Here is a 10792-nt window from a genome sequence, read left to right on the forward strand (position 1 = left end):
TGAAAACATATTAGTAAAATAAAATTAAACAATTTTGTTTTACAAAGGTGAGGCTTCATAAACTCATTTTCCAGGCATGATGATAGATTCAATCTTGTGTAGGTAACCCCGTAGGTAACCCCAGCTACAGTGAATTCATGAATCAACAATTACATCATGCAAGGAATATATTGTTTCACAGAGTCCTTCTCCCAAATCAGGATCTTAAATTTATTCTGCACCCACCCTCAAAATGTTCCCTGAGCCTTGGGTCAAGCTTCTGAAGGCATCTATAGGGGCTATATCTTGTGTGATTCTTCATTAATGGGGATAATGATATTTTTAATTCATGTTAATCTATTGTGTGAATCAAGTGGACTTTTCCACATTAACTCTCCTTGACCTGAAAAGCTGGGTCTCAACTCCTAAAGCATTTCACTCTGGCTCTATGTTGGGAGTCATAGACCAAAGAAAGAAGTAACTTAGCATCTATGTACTACTTAGTTGGCAACATTCCATAAAGCCTAGGGCTTTGTGTCTGAATCTCCCGAGTGCGTTTTCAGGTTAGTGTCTATCTTTTTGCAATATCTGTCCCAGATTACACTCCCAAGGCTCATCAGAGGTTGTTACCACAGATGTGGACAGAGCTTAAGAAAAATATCTTTGTGCAGAACTCTGGTAAGGAAGAGAAGGTCGTCTATCAGTTACTAATTCCAGAATGATTCAAACTAAATTGTCCCAAACAACAGTCTCAACTCTTGTTTTCTTCTAGAAAAGACAAAACTTTAAAAGAAATTTAAAACCTCCTCTTAATAATAAGATTCTAAGAATGAAAGAAGTCATATTGTAAATATTGCAATTACTGTTAAGATAATTTGTTGCTTTGATAGAAACGGGAGACTTTTTGAATATTCTATGTGTGATTGTACCCTTTTCATAAGTGAATTCTGATAGATAAATTCCTATTTTTCCATGGATATTCTCGTAAAACTTATCATAGACTAAAGAGTGGCTTTTAAAGAAACTTTACACCAATGTTCTGAAGTTCTACACAGTTATACTTCTTATCTTTGAAAGTATAAAATGAAAGGCCTATAACTTGGAAGCAAAATATGGGCCTGTTTTGATCTTAGTAGTTTATGTTCAGAGTAGGAAGATATCTATGGATTAAATTTTATGGAACAGCCAGTGCTTTCTATCTTAGGAGGCAAGAGAGAAGCTTTGTACCTTATTTAGAAGGATTAGCCCCTTTCTTCTTGTATTGTGATGCATATCCAAGCTCTATGTCTTGTATAACACTTTTGTTCTATTTCTGGGAAGTCATGCACAAACATTAACTCACCTGAGATTCCTATCTGATGATAGGCCAAAATAAGAATGCTACCGAAGTCCAACTGAGTAAACCAATGAATTATACTGAAGTTACAGAACTATGAGTGAGTGGCTACCCTCAGAAGCAGTAATTAGAGCAGCAGCAGCCCACCGCAGTATGGGTGATGGCTTCTAAGTCTAGAAGCACTGCATAGTTTACATGCGGCTCACACATTGGGGAGTATCCTCTTTTAGATAGCCCAGTCAGTCTAAGCTTTTTCCCTGTAGCCCATCTAATTTGCCCCTTTGTGACAGCTTGGCTAGTCCCAGGGAGTCTCTTAGCAACCCACTGCATATAAAAGCTTGGAAGGGGGAGGATTTAAGGAATTTGGTCAGTTTTAGGGACTTCCTGAAGCCATTGAGTTGTTTACTTTCTGAGTTTTAATGAACCTCCTTGAAAGATGTAATGTTTGAAGTTTTTTTAGAACATCCTCTCCCTCAATGAGTTTCTCTCTAAGGTGGAATGTTTTATTTTGTAAAAAACTGTTACACAGGTATAAATTATGTATGTTTCCAAAGAAGAATCATAGAAGAAAAATAGAAGACATAAATGTAGCTTACTTGGATATTCACATTTTTCAGAGAACTTTAATCAATGTTCAGATTTAGTTATTTAGTTAACAGCTTAAACTGTATCTACTTTAAATTGTCTAACCAGACACAATTGTTTTCGACTTTTCATAAGTACTTAGAAGTCTTTTAAGTACAGAGCAATAAAATATCCATAAATGTTTGAATGAAATAAAGATAAGATCATGAATGTAAAACTAAGAAAGAAAACCAAAAGGGCTAAACTGAAATACAACTGGGTTTACTGATAAGGGTAATAAAAGTGAATAATTATCTCTGGAGAAGCTGAAGGGATTGGAAGTGTTAGATAACTTCATTTCCTTTCTCTCCATAAAACAAAATATGCATGTTCTTTTCTCTGTCCATAAACTCATAAAATACCATTGTTTCTCTATGACATTAGAAATGTATGAGCAGACAGGAAGGAGATTTTGGAGTCCAAAGATCTCTACAATGATAATATGAGTCACAGATTTTGCTGATGGTATTTTTAACATCTTTAATGCACATTTTATACATAGGATGGTGGCGCTGACTCATAACTCACCTGCTTCTTCAAACTTGGGTTTCTTTATATATTACAAATCATTTTAATTTATTTTTTCCCTAGGAGATATGGCATTTAACTGCTTTGTCATATAGCCAGTAACAGGAGTGCCTATGTGTATGGGATCTGAGTATAGTAAGCATAAAAGTTGAATAATTTATAATGTTCATTTTATGCTAGAGTATATAATGAAAAAAGTGATTGTAAACTGGGTTTCTGTTGTTGTTTTGTTTTTGATAGAATTACATGGAAAGCATCAGAGGTCCAACATTTTTGTGAGGAAACTATTTCATTTGCCGACAGAACTCCCCGTGCTTATGTGAACACATGCACGTCACCAGAGTAGCTAAGACAATGCACATGGGCGACCATCTCCAGCAAACACTGTAAGGAGCAGACTGAAGAAGGAACAGCTTAAATTTCAGGGTCACATGACTTTTTGAATAACCCAGTAGAACGGTGCAAACGTCACTGATGTAATCTGAAGTCTGAGTGTTTACCAGCACAGAAAGTTAAATTAGGGATCAAAAATAACTGTCCTAGAGCACACGCTGCCTCAGTATGAACATTTAGGCAAAGCTAGTTTTTGAGATAAAGTTCCTAGTGAGGGGATAAGCACTAATACAAGAATGGCATTGAATATTCTTTGTTAATTTTCAGAATCTAGCCAGAGTTAATATATATGTGTATGCATGTTTGTGTCTTTATGTTTTCTGACAATTGTAAATCATTCTTGTTTCTTATAGAGTTACTATTTATTTCTTATGTAAGTTTAAAGTTTTAAAAAATAAATTGCTGGAGAACAGCATTGAGAAGGCAGTCATTTGTCGAGATAATTATTTAAATTGGCTGGAATCACTAGAGCAGCCATGAGGTTCAAAAGCTCATATCTGAAAAGCAGGTAATAATTACTCCCGTTGAATAGTATTTAAATAGAATGGTGGTTATTATTTTGGGGTGGGAGTCACATAATTTTGAAATTATATGATAAAATAATAGGCGAGAGTCTATTGCTAAGCCCCGAAGTCATGCAAACTTCTACTGCACAAATGACTTGTGCCTTCCGGATGAAAGCATATTAAATACAGTCACATTACAAGATAAGGTCAGACCTAAGCTGCCCCCCTGGTCCTGCGCCTTCAAATTCCATCTCAACCAAGTCATTTTTCTGTGGGGCAGAGCTAAAAGTTGCCTATGATATTGACTTGTGGCACCAGGACTGAGGGCTAATTGCTACCTTTCCAAAGTGCAGAGCAAACAGCTCAGTTGATTGCAAGCGTGGTTACCAGGCGAAACCCAAAAGTTGGTTTCAAGAGCATGCCATTTCCTGCTCACGATGGAATTTACTTTGTCTGACAAGTAATACACGTGTTATCTATTCTCTCTTTATTGATAATAAGTCAATAAGAGCATATGTAGCTTTCAGTTTACAAACAGACAGGGTTTTTTAGATGTAAAATATCACAATTAAGAAATCTAAGTATAAATCATTCAAACTGTTAAGTAAGGTGCCCTTCTTAAACTGTCTATTTTCATTCTTCTTATGTATCTATGTATATAATAACATATGTATGTTTGTACATATTAACCTATATCTATCTAGATGCACGTATAGTTTTTCAGATATTCACTGCTGATTTCTGTATATTCGCTGTATATTTTGTGAACTGGTTTCTCCTTACTACTAATTGTAAAAATAGCATATTAATTATAAAATTGTATATTCTTTAAGATGTCCCTTGTAGTTCATTATGCTATGAATAAAAGATATATTGACTTTTTTCTTCCAATGTGTATACCTTCAAATCACTTTCTTGTTATTGAACACTAACAATGCTAGTTTCTCTGTGCTTATTGTTCATTGCACTGAAGAATTTCCCTCCATGTTCAGGATTTAGGTTTGGCAGTCAGAGCTCAGAATCCTGATGCTAGGGCTACACAGGCATGAAGGGGGAAAGACATGAATTCACTATTGACTAGCAAGGCAGCATTTAACAAGTAACTCGGGAAGGAAATTACTTCAAATGCTTCAAGAATATGGAGGAAAGGAACTGTTAATCTGAAATACAAAATGGAAAGACATGACAGAAGCCTCCTGCCTGGTTCTGGTCTTCCACGTGATGTTCCTTCTGGATATAAAAGAATCTAAAAGGAGGGATGTGGGCTGCCGGCCTCAGTATGGAAACTTGCTTCTGATGACACAGTAAAGATGATTATTACAAAAGTTTATGCAGGGTGGGGGGAAAGTTAATATTTATCCCAGTTTCACTGCGATCTGTATGTCTGCCTGGGAATACAGAATGGAAAAGGAAAATGCAAGGGATTTCTCATAAGCTAGTTGCCATATCATGGACACTGTAATCTATGACAATACAAATAAGCCAGAAATTACTTGCATTTTAAGCTTTACTTCATGTCCCCTACATTTATATTTATGTTGTTTTAGCAATTTGAGAAATAAGGCAAATTTTTATTTGTCTCAAAATCTAGGACTTAAGGCATCTACTGTGTTCATTCTTCTGATTTAGGGGATTAAATCCTAAGGAAAAGTATGTCACTTTCCCTAAATTTCTAATCAAATAGTAGTATGGTCTGGAAAGTACAGTGGCTCTCCTGCACACTTCAAGAGGGGCTTGAGGCCAGAAAGAAGTATGTGCTTTGTGAACTCGGCGTTGAGTGGACACCTGGCGAGCATACGAGCCATTAAAACTTCTTTAGCTTTCTGTGATGTAAAACATGCTGAAAGTTTAGTCAGCTCATGGTTGTGCTGTCGAGAAAGCAAAAATCACCTCCATCACATAGAAATCAAAATATCCTTGCAATTCTAGACCAAGAGGTGATGAGTTCAACCAGCTTTCCATGGTCCCTTTTTATTTGCCAAGTTGGGTGGTTTTACTTTGGCCATTGAAATTCTTTTCCATAGTAGCCATTACAGGCAAAATTTCTTCTCTATTTAAGAAAGTGCCATTGGAAAATGACACTGAAAATAATTCTTTCCTATTGTGTTATCTTTCAGTAGAAGAAGCAATGAAAAAATAAAATGCCGTGTATTTCCTGGGAACAGGAAAGCCTGGTAAGAGGCCCCGGGGAGAGAAAGCAAAGCATGAATGTCTCTGTAACAGCAAGATGACATCACAAAGGCCCCTGCAGCTGTGTGGGGCCTGTGGAGTTGGCTCCTGTCAGAGGTATGATTAGTGCAACCCCCTAGTGCAACTGTCCATTGAGGGTGACCAATTTAAAACAAGGAGGGAGCCAGTTAATTACCTTGTCAGCAATAAATCTAGCAGTGGGCCGTTGGGGCAGCCAGGCCCGGATGCATTCAAGCAGCCATCTGTCCATCTTCCTCATCCGCTGTATACTTACTCTTACCAAATTGGTTTGGACAAGTAGCCTAGTGGACAGGGATTGTCTAACCTTGTCTTGGGGCTGTCTTCACTGAGTTTTACCCATTTCTGGAAGCTTGGCAGTAGGATTTGAGAAATCAGCATGAGCCCTGTTTCTAAACTTATGGGGGCAGGCCTGTCACCCCCTCCCTCTTTCTGATTGCCTCACAGTTGCTTTGGTGCCCCCCTTCTTTAAACTCTGAATGCGTTTTTAAAGCGATCTTAAATTTTAAAGAAATGTGTATTTACCTGCACATGTGTTCAGTGCATGTGAATGCAGCCATGTGAACACTATATGCACACATTCAGAGGCCACAGCATTGTGTTAAATGTCTTCCTGTAGCGTTCTAGGCTCTACTGCCTTCACACAGATTCTTTCACTGAGTCAGAAGCTTGCTGTTAGATGCTCAGGCCAGGGAACTCTCAGGATCTGTTTATCTCCACCCTCAAATTTTGGGGTTATACATGCATACGGTCTTTACTAACTTACCCCTAACTCCTACCCCTGAGTAAACTCCCCAACCATTAATTCATGTTTTTTTTTAAAAAAAAATAGATTGATGCAAAGACAAAAAAAGGGGGGGGGGGACTGTGGTGTTTACATAATTCCTGTCTGCTTAAATAAAGACCAGTGGTGTCTGTTGTTTTATGTTGTCACTTAACACCTGATTTGTCATTCCTTTAGACAGATGGCAAATGGCTGGTGTGATAGGGCACTGGACTTTCATTTAGTGCTATGAAGCTACAGATGACCTCTCTAGTCCTTCCTCGCACAGAACAGTCTATGGCATCAGATGGACCTTTCTCTCCCATTATGCCCAGAGGTGGCATACAGGGTTTAGGATTAAAACAGATTCTTCTATTTTTTCCTTCTTTTGTCTCTTCTTTAAGTCTATAGTTTTTTTTATCATTATTATTTTAAGCTCTGATTTGGATTTGTCATCACTGATTTCAATGCAAACATAAGCAAGTGGTTCAATGAGCCAGTTAACTTTTCTTACTACTTTCAAAAGCCAACGGGGATTCCACCCCGTGTCCCACTAGAGCTCTCCAGATGGACTGGAGCCATTTTCTTGAATGAATAAGAACACAGAAGGAAAGGAATGAGAATTTGGGTAAATTCACCTTCCTAGATTTGTTCCACTATTTTTCTCTCAAATGGGTTTTATGATGGCTTTGAAATATATTATTGTTCTAATAAGAGGATAAAAACTCATTGATATGATTTCAAATACAATGTAGATTTGAGGTGGGAAAGTAGTATTGATGATATCGTAGAACTATTATACTTTTTCAGCATTTGCTTTGGAGAAGAAAGAAAAATAATTTTTTCCATTGTCTTTCTTTCCTCTTTCCCTTGTCCTCCTTTTCATTACCTATTATTGGATCCCACATTTTTCAATCCTTAGTATGTACCAGGCTGTCTAGGTGCTGCTGGAAAAGAATGTTCAGTCAATGTCCTTGAGAAACTGACATGTAAGGAGCGATTTTGCTTCCTTGCTTGTGTGGTCTTTATTGTGACTTTAGGAAATCAGTCTAAAGGAATGAATTCCTAGATGTTGGGAGTCTGGGAGCTTCTCCACAGGCGGTGTTTCTCAGTAGAAGTCTGAAGGTTGATTAGACTCCATCTAGCTAAAAAATAAAATACATCTAGGGGCATAAGAAAAAGGGCAATGGAGTGAAGAATTAACATGATTTCCAGATCAAAGTTGCTGTTATACCCACCCCTGGTGTGGGAATCCCTAATAGATGCTATGTTACAGTACATGGATGTATATTTATGTGTTTCTTTTCTGGTCAATGATATGAAGAATTAGGCTTGTTTAGATAAAGATAGGATGGCCTGAGGATCTTGAAATTTCTGAAGAAAATAAAATAGGGGCAATATGATATGGGATTTCCCTCTGTATGCTGTGAACATCATTGGTTAATAAAGGAACTGCTTTGGACCCATAGCAGAGCTATAGGGGAACAGAGCTATGTGGAGAAAACTAAACGGAATGCTGGGAGAAAGGAGGCAGAGTCAGAGAGAAGCCATGTAGCCCCATGGGAGACACATGCCAGACTTTAGCCAGTAAGCCACAGCCACATGGCAATACACAGATTAATGGAGCCTAGTTAAATGAAGATATAAGTGTTAGCCAATAAGAAGCTAGAGCTAATGGGCCATGCAGTGTTTTAAATAATATAGTTTCTGTGTGATTATTTCAGGACCCAGCAGCCAGGAACCAACAAGTGGCCTCTTTCAACAGCAATACAGTAAAAGCTATTACTTAGTGAGTTATGCCCATGCTTAATTTATTTGAAGATAAATTTGTCACTTTATCCTTTGATGAGATGATGAGAACAGAATGTTCCACTGAATCAGACCCTTGTGCAGGGTTTCTGAAAATCAGAAAAATATGCATAGGGCATTCAAATATGATAAGGAGATCCTTTACCTGGGCTTTGGAGGCAGTGGGTCAGTATTAGGAAATTTACTGAGGAGAAAGATTGAGCTACCATATGGATCAGATATCAGTAATGAAGAAAATGTGCCTTATTTGTAATCAGTAGGGAGATACTGAAAATTTCAAAGGAGTAGGATGGTTACAGCATCCTACAGTGTGACTGAGAAACACGAATGTAGAACAAACAATGTGTTAAAGTTGGGGTAAGAAATCAAGTTACTACATAAGTCCAGTAGTTGATGCAAAGTCATAATATTTATATAACCAAAGAGAAGGAGCATGAGGTGCAGTTATGAAATATGCCACAAAATATGGGCTCTAGATACCAAATTGGAAATGTACAGAAAGAAACTGGATGCATCGAAATGAAGGTCAAGCAGAGGTCTCTTAAAGTATAAATTTCAAAGTTTAGCCTTGACATTCACTCTGTGACCTTACACACATTGTCTAGCTGCTCTCAGAACTGTGTCATTTTTTTTACTACAAAAATAAAGAGTAATGCCTCACACATGCAAGGTCCTATGTTCAGTCTCCAGCATCACTGGACAAACAAGAACAAAGCAACACTGATTTCCATGCAGCAGAAACACTTACCTCTCAAAGTTGGTAAATATGGCAGTTAAAGAAACATTTAGTGAATTCTTCTACACTAGTGGCACTTGGGTATTTTCTCTGAGAGACTGAATGTTAATTAGACAAAGGTCTACCCTTAGGAACTTAGTATCTCATGGGGAAGATACACTTAATTAGTCAAAATATTCAATACACAGAGGCACCTCAAAACACAATTCAATTCTGTAGTGGAGATTCTTTCTAGTTGTGGTAAAAACTAATAAAGAGGAAGGCAAATGAGCTAGATCCTGCCAAATTACTGGTATTATGTTAATTAGGATTTTGGAAAGGGATGGAGAAATGGCTCAGTGGGTGGTGCTTGCCATGTAAGAATAGGGACCTGAATTCAAATCCCCATAATCTATGGAAAGCTAGGTGTGAACATGTGTGCTTTTACAGGAAGGTGGGAGGTAGACACAGCAGAACAATCAGAATATTATACTCCAGCCATCCTGGTATGCACAGTGACAAGTGATAAAAGACCCTATCTGAAACAAGGACCAATACCCAAGGTGGCCATTTGACCTTCACATGTGCACCTGACACACGCATATTTGCACCCACATATTTGCACCCACACACATGAGCACACATATTTATTACACACTCAGAGATTAAATAAAAGATAGGAAATAATGCATTCAATGATTAGGGTTTAGTTTAATTATAATTCATAAATCATTAATGTGAAATAAGACTAGAGGTAAAATAAGGGCTTTGCATGCTTTAAATATTAAATCAAGGAGTATAAAAGAACCTCACATATTTGAAGAAAATACAGATGATATCAAAGCAGAGCACTGTTCAAAAATATTTGAGCCATATTTTTAAATGAATTTATTTAAAGGAAGACTTCTTTTAGGATGTTTTCAAAACTCAAGAGAGAAGAAATAACGATTTAAGATTGGATCAAGATAATGGGGTTAGAGAGTAGAAGGAAAAAAGAGAAATACTTTTAAATGTAGATCCAGAGGTAGGGGAGAATGGACTAAAACAGTATCTTCTGGATATTGTGGACCACTGTGCACTGATGAACTCCCAGCAACTGTGGCTGCCTGCGCAAGTGATTCATAAAATAAAGCCAAGTCAAGTTACAGCACGGGTGAGAGAGGTGCTTCCAAGCCCACACCCCTATCTGAGGAGCTATCTAAAGGTGATGCTTAATAGTTGAGGGAGAGTCATTTATCTTAAGAGTGTGACCCTGGTAGGTGGCACATGCTCCAGTGGATGTCCCTACCTCCATGAGAACATAGGCGGCACGAATTAGATTCAGTGGGTTATTTGATAAAAGAGGATGTGTAATTAGGGGGTGTCTGGTATGAGTTAGTGGTAGTATTAGGGGTAGACATATAATGAAAACACACTATATGCATGTATGAAATTCTCAACAATTTAATTAAAATATTATATAAAAACCTAATGTATCAACTATATAACATTCAAGCAAGTGGCGCTTCAGAATGGCAAGGACGATGGCATGAACAGAAGAGGAGACAGAGAGACTTAAAGACAGATATGGAGACAACCAATTTTGAGACGTTAAAATGAGATCAGAGACCAAAAATAAATATAAAAGCAATACAAGGAGAGCTGGAAGGAGATCAGACACGGACTTGTAAAAAATCGACTCTAAGAAAATCTCGAAAGGGCCTGTTCTAGAGGGCAGGAGAGCTCAGCCTTTTGCTACCCATGGGAGAAATTCAGTTTGATCTGGGAGTGGGGTGAATACAGAGTGAGGGGATGTGACGTCAGATGGAAGCTGACACTGCAGGGTGGGCAGGTGAGGAAGAGTGATGAGGAAACACAAACGAATCGGAGGTGGTCACTGTGACCTTAGCTTGAGAAGCAAAGGAAGAATGAGAAGGAACATTCTCTTGAGT

This window comes from Chionomys nivalis, chromosome 18 (assembly GCF_950005125.1).
Source record: "Chionomys nivalis chromosome 18, mChiNiv1.1, whole genome shotgun sequence".
NCBI classification, from domain to species: Eukaryota; Metazoa; Chordata; class Mammalia; order Rodentia; family Cricetidae; genus Chionomys; species Chionomys nivalis.